Source organism: Asparagus officinalis, chromosome 8, assembly GCF_001876935.1.
Source record: "Asparagus officinalis chromosome 8, Aspof.V1, whole genome shotgun sequence".
In the NCBI taxonomy this organism is placed as follows: domain Eukaryota; kingdom Viridiplantae; phylum Streptophyta; class Magnoliopsida; order Asparagales; family Asparagaceae; genus Asparagus; species Asparagus officinalis.
The window spans coordinates 57,491,220-57,502,364 of NC_033801.1; positions in this window are offsets into that span (position 1 = coordinate 57,491,220).

Here is an 11,145-nt window from a genome sequence, read left to right on the forward strand (position 1 = left end):
ATCAAATCCGTTGATGGCTGAGGATTTGCCAAAAATTCTATAAATGCGAGTCATTGACGCATCAACTCCACTAGTTGGTCTCGTGACTTGAGCATACAACAAATTCAGGATAAAATCCATACATGCAGATGAATCAACTTTAACAGTTGGTCCTGCAGCCCCGACATTTGAGACCGCTATGCTCCAATACCTTAAGAGCTTAAACTGTGTATACTCCAGCAAACGTACGAGTATAAACTGTGTTAATGGCGATTCGAAACCCTGAGGGTCAACGCCGGTCAACGCGTAACCCTAGGTCAACGCCAGTCAACGCGTTGCAATCAGAGTCAACGTTTGAAGATTCGAAACCCTAAGGGTCAACGCCGGTCAACGCATAACCCTAGGCCAACGCCAGTCAACGCGTTGCAACAAAAGTCAACGTTCGACGATTCGAAACCCTAGAGTCAATGCCGGTCAACGCGTAACCCTAGGTCAACGCCAGTCAACGGGTTGCAACACAAGTCAACGTTCGGCGATTCGAAACCCTAGAGTCGACGCCGATCAACGCGTAACCCTAGGTCAACACCGGTCAACGCGTTGCGACAAAAGTCAACGTTCGAGGATCCAAAATCCACACAAGTCAACGTTCGACGATTCGAAACCCTAAGGGTCAACGCCGGTCAACACGTAACCCTAGGTCAACGCCAGTCAACGCGTTGCAACACAAGTCAACGTTCGAGGATTCAAAGTCCACACTAATTAACGTTTGACGATTCGAAACCCTAAGGGTCAACGCCGGTCAACGCGTAACCCTAGGTCAATGCCAGTCAATGCGTTGCGATAAAAGTCAACGTTCGAGGATTCAAAATCCACCCCAATCAACGTTTGACGATTCGAAACCCTAAGGGTCAACGCCGGTCAACGCGTAACCCTAGGTCAATGCCAGTCAATGCGTTGCGATAAAAGTCAACGTTCGAGGATTCAAAATCCACCCCAATCAACGTTTGACGATTCGAAACCCTAGGGTCGACGCCGGTCAACGCGTAACCCTAGGTCAACGCCGGTCAACGCGTTACGACAAAAAGTCAACACACGGTGATCCGAGACCCTAAGCCAGCACAATGTGGCGGAGGTAGTTCAAAGTCAACTCAATGACACGAGCCAAACTCAATTCATCAGCTGCAGACTCGAGACTCCGACGACGGCCAAGCGATAAACACAGGAGTCCAATTGACATCGATGAACGACTGAAGTGAATCGACGAACTACGTGAGCTGATAGGATTTCGGAACAACGAAGACCCGGACCAATCGGGAACCCGGTACTGTTCACAAAAAAGGACAACGTCCTTCGTGCCTCGACCACTCTACAGATAATCCAACCACCAGAGCGGATCGAACTCTTCGTCAAGCATCCAACGCACCCGGAATCACTCAAATCCGAGGTCGGACGAAGAATCTACACGGAAAACAACCGAATCACCTTAAACGAAGTCTCGGGAGGTCGAAACACCCCGGGGGTGTCTAGGAAAAGCCTAGACACCCCAGGGGTGTCTCGGCCTGGCCGAGACACCAGGGGGTGTCTAGGCCCCCTACCTACCCCCTAGAGCCCTCATATGCCTATAAATAGCCCCCTTGCCTTTGTTTTGAGGAGAGGATTTTTGGAGAGCCTTGGTGAAGCCCTGCTGCAGTGAAGAGTGGTCGTGCGCTTCAATAAGGGGAGGAGAGGTCTTCATCAGAGCCTTCATCACCCGTTCCCGTTGTTTGCATCAAAAGTTGTTGTATTCATTGCTGTATTCATTACAACTTTAGTCGTTACAATGAAAATAAAAAGATTGTCTTTTTATAAGACCTTTTACACAATGAAAACAAAAGGGTTACAACTCTTGTCAAAACAATACACAATGAAAACAAAAGGGTTACAACTCTTGTCAAAACAAACGCAAGATCCTGTTTTGCGGTCTCTTACTTGCGTGGGTCTTTTGCCTGTGACGGGGATGTTAGTATCCGTGGACCACCTGGCACTCAGATCTGTTCCGAAAAATCGGACAGAGCTTCGTCGATCCGCGTGAGATCTAGAAGCCTGAAGCGTCTATCTCGGTTAAAACGAGATATCAGCTCTTCTTAGTGATTACCGGCGAAGGGTAATACTAAGGAAAGGGGGGAAAAGGTGATGAAGAATCTGATGTAGACCTCTCTTCCTCGGTTGAAGCGCACGACCACTCTTCACTACAGCAGGGCTTCGCCAACTTCTCCAAAAATCCAGATCTTCAAAAATGAGGTAAGGGGGGTATTTATAGGCTATAGGGGGCTCCTAGGGTGCCTAGACACCCTAGGGTGTCTCAAGAAATCCGAGACACCCCTAGGGGTGTCTCGGAAATTCCGAGACACCCTTGGGGTGTCTCGGAAATTCCGTCTCGGCTTGGCCGAGACACCCCTGGGGTGTCTAGGCTTTTCCTAGACACCCCCGGGGTGTTTCGACCTCCCGAGACTCCGTTTGAGGTGATTCGGTTGTTTTCCCTGTAGATTCTTCGTCCGAACTCGGATTTGAGTGATTCTGGGTGGGTTGGATGCTTGACGAAGAGTTCGATCCATTCTAGTGGTTGGATTATCTGTAGAGTGGTCGAGGCACGAAGGGTGTTGTCCTTTTTGTGAACAGTGCCGGGTTCCCGATTGGTCCGGGTCTTCGTTGTTCCGAAATCCTATCCGCTCACGTAGCTCGTCGATTCACTTCAGTCGTTCGTCGACGTCAATTAGACTCTTGTGGATCGGATGTTGATTCATCTGCATGTGTGGATTTTATCCTGAATTTGTTGGGTGCTCGAGTCACGAGACCAACTAGGGGAGTTGATGCGTCAATGACTCGCAGTTATAGAATTTTTGGCAAATCCTCAGCCATCAACGGATTTGATTAGCCTTTACCGACTACCGTTTGAGTCGGGCTAGCATGCGGATTGTTTAAGTCCGTTCCGCATGTGACGTTGTGCTAAGAGAGTTAACGCTCTTAGTGCTACGATATTGAATACGTAGACTTCGTCTTTCTCACGGGAATAGACTACCCGGCGACGCGTGTTAGGCGTTGACTTTAGGATTTTTGGCTAATCCCCAGCCTTCAACGGATTTGATTAGCCTTTACCGACTACCGTTTGAGTCGGGCTAGCATGCGGATTGTTTAAGTCCGTTCCGCATGTGACGTTGTGCTAAGAGAGTTAACGCTCTTAGTGCTACGATATTGAATACGTAGACTTCGTCTTTCTCACGGGAATAGACTACCCGGCGACGCGTGTTAGGCGTTGACTTTAGGATTTTTGGCTAATCCCCAGCCTTCAACGGATTTGATTAGCCTTTACCGACTACCGTTTGAGTCGGGCTAGCATGCGGATTGTTTAAGTCCGCTCCTATGTGACGTTTAAGCTAAAAGAGTTAACCCTTTTAGTGCTACGATATTGAATACGTAGACTTCGTCTTTCTCACGGGAATAGACTACCCGGCAACGCGTGTTAGGCGCTGACTTATCCTTACTTAGGATTCAGGATAAAATTCCCCGTGCGTGTGAGGCACGGATTATGGTGTTATTAATAACAACCTGCCACAATGTTGAATATGTGGTCTTTTGTCCTTTTTACGGTCAAAGACTAACCGGCCATGTGTGTTAGACATAGGCTTTGGGATTTTTGGCAAACCCCCAGCCATCAACGGGTTTGATGTGCCTTTACCGATTACCGTTTGAATCGGGCTAGCATGTGAATTATTAAAACCCGTTTCACATGTAACGTTGTGCTAAGAGAATTGCTTCTCTTAGACTTAATGCTATGATTTTGAATACATAGACTTCGTCTTTCTTACGGGAATAGACTACCCGGCAACGCGTGTTAGGCGTTGACTTATCCCTACTCAGGCTTCGGGATAAAATTCCCCGTGCATCGAGTGCCCGGATTTGACAATCGTGTCTTTTCTAAAAGCAAAGACAGATTGAGAAACGGGAGAGGAAGAATTTTATATTCTATCTCCCGGTGCTGAAGAGGAAGAATTTTATATTCTATCTTCGGCCGGAAAGGGAACTTGAGGTGGGATCCCCCACCCCCAGAATCCGGAATGATGAACTGGGAGTGGGTTCTCCACTCCGAGCATCGGAAAGGTCCGAGGAGAGGAAGAATTTTATATTCTATCTCCCGGTGCTGAAGAGGAAGAATTTTATATTCTATCTACAGCTGGAAAGGAAACTCGAGGTGGGATCTCCACCCCCAGAATCCGGAAGGATGAAACTAAGAGTGGGATCTCCACTCCGAGAATCGGAAAAGATCGGATAACCCTAACTGTCGGAAGGTTTGATTACTCGATTTGAAAGTGGACCTCTCGTTCATTGGGGGAATCGAGAGGGGATTTTGACGGTGGTCCTAATTTTTATAGGTTTGACCAGAAAGCAAAGAAAGTGGAATACGGGTAGCAAAGAAAGTGCCAACTCGTATTATCACTCAAAGGGAGACTTTAATGCTAGGCGTTTAGGTCCTAGCACGTTAAGTCTGAGAAATGCCAATGACGGGCGAATGGAAATGTTGGTGGATCCACTGTCGTTTAATTTGATCAGCGGATGGTTTGGTGAGGAAAGATTAACCTATCAGAGGATTAGATCTCATCTCACAAAAATAACTCATAAGAATTGGAGAATTTTGATAAGAATAAGAAGAGACATTCTGACCTTCAGAGTTCGAATGTAGATTTTTTATTTGTCAATTTCACAATGATTGGGTTATCCCTAAGAATACCCATGTGGTATTCTTCCGGGAACTTCCCGATGCATTGGTTTATCCACCCCCAGCTTCTCTCTTGGAACTGGGTTTGACTTTGTTATCTGACCGGGTTATCCTTAAGAATATTAGCATAATATCCTCCACGAACTTCCCGTCAATGATAGGAAATAGTTTAGACTCATATACCTATTGGAGTATCAAGGAGCAGTTTAACCTTTTATACCGGTCGGAGGATCAAGAAGCAGTTTATACTCTTATACTTGTCGGAGTGTTGCCATTCTCAATTGGCTTACCCTAACGTTATAACGCCGGCTTCAACCAAGGTTTGGATGCTATTCTTTAAAGTAAAGCAAGCCTTGGTGGGATGAAGGATCCTCCTGTGGTACGCACAGTACTTCGGATCTGCAGTGTTGTCAGCTTCCTCCTGATTCGTGATGGGCGGGTTTTCGAGAAGAGACTCGAAGATGGCGGGAATGTCTTCGTCCTTGAACGAGTACTCTTCCTGGGCCTCTCGATCCGAAGTATTCTGTTGTCTTCGGAGCTGTTGTTGTGGCGTTTGATCAACGTCAATAACTGTTGCAGGTGTGTCCTCTTCATCATGGGGTACGAGACTCGAATCCAGAGGGCTAACCATCGGTTGGCTCCTCTCGGCCTTCCTCCTTCTGAGGAAGCGTTCGGCTTGTTCTCCGCGCACCTTCAATTCTCTCCAGGTACTGAACGGCTCTATTCCCATAACGTCCAAGATGTTAATGGACAAATTGTTATGATAGGTCTGCAAGACGAACTCCTCCGTGACGGGATCCTTGCAGTTCATTGCCTGATTGCGGAAGCGTTTGACGAAGGTGTCCACCGTCTCTCCGTCTTTTTGTTTCATATCGAAGAGTGTCCTGACCGACACTTCGGTGTCATCATCAAAGAAATGGGCGAGGAACATGCTTTCCAGGTCCTCCCAGCTGTTGACGCTTCCGGGCTTGAGACGGTGGTACCAATCGAAGGCGGGCCCGTGAAGGGTGCCAACGAATGACCGAACCATCAAAGGCTCGTTGCCAGAGATCACCCCCAAGTGGGACTTGAAGTAGATTAGATGCTGAGTGGGCGAGCCCTTCCCGCCGAACGGCGTGAAGTTGATCAGGTTGAACTTCGCCGGATACGGGATCGAATCCCACTCTTTCGGGTAAGGACACGGAATGCCGGTCTTCTTCACCTCTCGAGCAGACATCAGGGCGTCAATTTTTCTTTCGAGATCCTTCATCTTTTCGGCCTCATCTATACCCTGCTTTGGATAATTTTCGAGAGGAATGATACGGCCACCCCCAGTGTTATCATTATTGGTGGGTCCACCCCCAGCGTTGTTATTTTTAGTGGGGCCACCCCCAGTATTCTTGGGCGGTGCGTCGGCCATGATGACCCCAGTGTTATCATCACTGGTGGGTCCACCCCCAGCGTCGTTATTTTTAGTGGGGCCACCCCCAGTATTTTTGGGCGGTGCGTCGGCCATGATGATTTCGTCCACTTCTGGATCGCTGTCAACTGCGGCGTTCTGGGTGCGGCGGCTGGATTCAACTAGTTGATTTGACAAAGCTCGGGTTTGTTGATCATGCATTTGTCTCATCTCCTGCATAGCCATTTCCATTTCAAACTTGAAGATTTCCTTCTGTTTAGCCAGGGCCTCTTCAATGATTTTGGCTATCTGCTCGGTGTTGATCATGAACACTTCTCGAGCTTGCCCTATGCTAGACGTTGTGTCGTCGGAGGCGAGCGCGGAATAAGAATCTGAGAACTCATCATCGGAATGGATTCCTTCATGGACACCCTGGTAGTCATTATGACCAACGGCTTCTAGCTGAAGCTGAGATATTCGTTGGGTTATTCCCGGACTGACTCTTCTTCCTGGAGAGAAATTAGGGTCGGAGCCACTTGAAACAATTGGAGATTTTCCCTTGTTGACCATGTTGATGGTAACTTCTGGGAGTTCATCATCTCGAACAGCCGATCCTCTTTGGTGTAAATGCCTTGATTTGGGCTTCATCGTTCCATCGGAGATTCTCTCGAATATCGAGACCCTCTGCGGAGCGGTCTTGGGGCAGCTACATGTTGATAATACTGCCCTGATAAATTTGGTACACGGACAGTGAGAATCCGCTTCCCGGGTGTCGGTCGGAGTAACCTATCGGCTGCTCACATGGGTTCTCAGGTATAACGCGTTCGTCTGTCCGACACGTTTTCTTCTGAGTAAACATTACCTTGTTGGCCCCTGCAAGAGTCGCACGTTCGGAATCACACCTTTGTGAGGGTGAAACTTTAACGGGCTCTTGGTCTTTTGCATGTACCGCCAAGCTGGCCATTGCAGGAATCCGTTTGTTAGGAGGTCGCGTACGACCCCCAGTCCGGGTGTTGGCTTGCAGCTCGTTCAATGATCTCCAGCTCTCCTTATCAAGCGCTTTTCCTTGATTCTCGGGTAGAGTGCCGATACGATCCTCCAGAGGAATCCTAAGCTTGGTGAAATCTCCGCTGCGGTGGGGATTCATCGGAGGTTCGGGATCTGAAGTTGACGAAGGCCGGAGAGCAACGTCGCCTGCTTTTGCCTTAGGCGTTGATTTGGCCTTTGGCACCTAAACTCGTTTGGATCTCGGCGATCTCCTAACTGCCTCTTCCTTTTGCATTTCTCGTGCTTTTTGCACCAGGGCTGGGACATGCGCACGCAAGACGCGGCACTTCTGGATTCGCTCCTCGAGAGTAGAACGGGTTCTTTTGATATGAACCCATTTGTTCGTTTCTGCTTTGGAGGAGGGGCTGGTTGTTTGCCGTTGTTGCTCTTGGCGATGTCTGGACTTGAGATCTTCATTGTAGCAGATCCCGTCCATCGGTTCCAAAGCCTTGGCCAGCTGACGAGCAAGGCGTTGACGCCGTCTTTGTCGTGCTCTCTTTGACAATGTTGGAGCGTCTTCAGTAGCCATCTCCTCGGCGGAGGAGAAGTCCGGATCTACGGTCTCGACCACGTTGGACGACGCAGGGACGTCACGTGGTGCAAGTGCAACGGCGGCAACGGGGTCTTGGATATTCGAGCCGAAGGTCCTGCGAACATTTCTGGAAGAATTTACCTTTATGCGCCTGTTCGGAGAGGCGGATCTGGAGGAGGAGGAAGAGAGGTCTCCTTTGAACTTTTGCCGATCGAACTCGCATCCGATCTCTTCATTCACCCGGATCTTGAATGCCGGTTGCGTCACGACGGCGTCGGTAGCGATGCCGTTGGCTCCCACTGTGGTCGCCAGCTTGTTTGCATCAAAAGTTGTTGTATTCATTGCTGTATTCATTACAACTTTAGTCGTTACAATGAAAATAAAAAGATTGTCTTTTTATAAGACCTTTTACACAATGAAAACAAAAGGGTTACAACTCTTGTCAAAACAAACGCAAGATCCTGTTTTGCGGTCTCTTGCTTGCGTGGGTCTTTTGCCTGTGACGGGGATGTTGATATCCGTGGACCACCGGGCACTCAAATCTGCTCCGAGAAAATCGGGCAGAGCTTCGTCGATCCGCGTGAGATCTAGAAACTTTCTGATACGGATAAATCGGACAGAGCTTCGTGCCGAGACACCCCTGGGGTGTCTCGGCCTGGCCGAGACACCCCTGGGGTGTCTAGGCTTTTCCTAGACACCCCCGGGGTGTTTCGACCTCCCGAGACTCCGTTTGAGGTGATTCGGTTGTTTTCCCTGTAGATTCTTCGTCCGAACTCGGATTTGAGTGATTCCGGGTGCGTTGGATGCTTGACGAAGAATTCGATCCGCTTTGGTGGTTGGATTATCTGTAGAATGGTCGAGGTAAGAAGGGCGTTGTCCTTTTTGTGAACAGTGCCGGGTTCCCGATTGGTCCGGGTCTTCGTTGTTCCGAAATCCTATCCGCTCACGTAGCTCGTCGATTCACTTCAGTCGTTCGTCGACGTCAATTGGACTCCTGTGGATCGGATAGTGACGTTCGTCATCGCTCTTTAACACTGAACCGTTCGTGGAGACCTATAGGTAATTTTCGATGCCTACACCCGTCCGATCCTTAGTATTAGCCCTTGGCGTTAATACTAAGAAGAGCTCATATCTCGCTTTAACCGAGATAGACGCTTTAAAGCTTCTAGATCTCACGCGGATCGACGAAGCTCTGCCCGATTTTCTCGGGGCAGATCTGATTGCCCGGTGGTCCACGGATATCAACGTCCTCGTCACAGGCCAAAGACCCACGCAAGCAAGAGATGATAAACGGATCTTGCGTTTGTTTGAAAAGAGTTGTATTTTTTTTGTTTTCATTGTGTAAGAGTCTTATAAAAAGGCTATCTTTTTGTTTCATTGTAACGATTAAAGTTGTAATGAATGCAGCAATGAATACAACAACTTTTTCCGCAAACATTGACCAAGTAAGGAGAAGGAAGAAGAGAGTTTTTTGCATAATGTTCGTCAGCCTCAAGATCATTTTTTAGTGGAAACACCTTTAGACAATTACCAACTTGCTATCTTCTACCATTAGTTCTTCATTTAAATTCTAAATCTTAAACATATTTGATCCATCATAGTGATTTATGATCTTCTTTTGATGTATAATCATGCTCATAGTGATATTTTGATGATTAGAACATGCATGTATGTTTGTTTTAACACCTAGAATTATAGAAATTTGATGAAAATTACTAAATCATATTTACTGTATTAGTTTATGTTGTTAGTATGTATCATAATTCATTTGTGATAAATATAGTGAGTTTCTCGACATTTCAACAAGTTTTTATAAAACGCTAGTTGCTAATTTGGTTCTCTATCATTCTAAGATCAGACATGGCATCCAAGACATCATATGTTTGGTTCAAAGTTTAGATGTCTGGTTTCAATAATTCAGATGCTTGAAAACTTGCACAACCTATTTTATTTTGTTTTATGAGTCGTTTGACTCTAACTTTTCGTATGAATTTCCTTTGATGTTAAAACTTTGTGACTGTTTTTGTTAGTAAACTTTGAGTATGTTGAAAGATTTGTTTGATATTTTTGAGCTACATTTTCATAATTATCCTATTGAATAAAAATTTCTAAAAATATGATTTTTGAAGTAGAATCTTTAACCTAAACTCTATATGAAGTTGTTTTCCATATGAAAATGAATTTCTTTGAAATTATATGGGCAAAAAGGTTATGATGATTCTTTTAACAATGACTCAACTATGGATGATAATAATTATACCTTTTAAGATTACACATGCAACTTATAGAAATTAGAATATGTAAGACATTTATATTGATTAACATGATAAATTTTTAGCTAAGATGGTGGTTAGCACAAGAGGTGCAAATTTGTTGCCTACGAGTTAGTAGTTATGATATGTTGAGAAGAGATAACATCATCAGATAGTTAAAACCTAATTTTCTAAACTCTTAGAACTCTATTTCATGTTAAGTACTGAGCAATGATGAATAAAGTGTAAGTGTCGGGATTTGCAACAATGTGTTTGATTTTCTCACTCGATAGTTAATCGTACAACATAAAAAAGCTCAGATTAGATGTGTAATCATCTTAAAATGACTTAATATAAAAATATTAGGTTCTAATGGGAAGAATAAATGATAAATTGGCTTTTTAAGGTGTCAAATTTTGTTTTTGCCATTTTGATAAGTTTTCCAAAATCCCGTTTTGGATTGTCAAATTGTGATTTTATTGTCTACCTTAAATTGACCAAATTATTATTTAGTTTCAAATAACGTATAATTAAATTAAGAGCACTAGGAATTGTAAAATGTTTTGTGCATGCTTGTATGCCATATCTATGATGAGTAATGAACAATTTTTGTCTTTTGTATATTAGTGTTTTGAGAAATAGAAATATCTTCAGTTTGAGCTATGAGTTCAAAATAGTCCTTTTGAAAAATACATCTGTTAGGAATGTTCCAGCATGGGTTGAGTTTAATATTGGCTCTGCTATGTATTATCTTCCGTATTCCTATTCAGTATCAATACTATCTCATTTTTGGATCATAGATGAATATATCCTATTGATCTTTCTTTCATCTGATTTTATAGTATAGTGATTCATATTTTTACTATTATGTTCTTTACATCCTATCTCTAGGTGGTACTTATTGTTATTTGGTCTGATGAATTTGTATTATTATTTTTGCCCTTTTTCTTATTTTATTTTAGGAGGTTGGTATATTTCAGAATAGAGAGTTAGTTGAGTCAAGAACAATGATATTTTAGATACATGTTGAATTTGCTTTGACTTTCAGAAATAAATTTAGTTTTAAATCTATTCCCCAATGATTATATGGTAAATGAAATCTTTTATACTATATTCCAAAATTTTATTTTTTGAAAAAAGGTATGTAAAAATAAGAGGCTTAATTATTATTTGGATATCATTACCGTCCAAGTGGTATGCTACC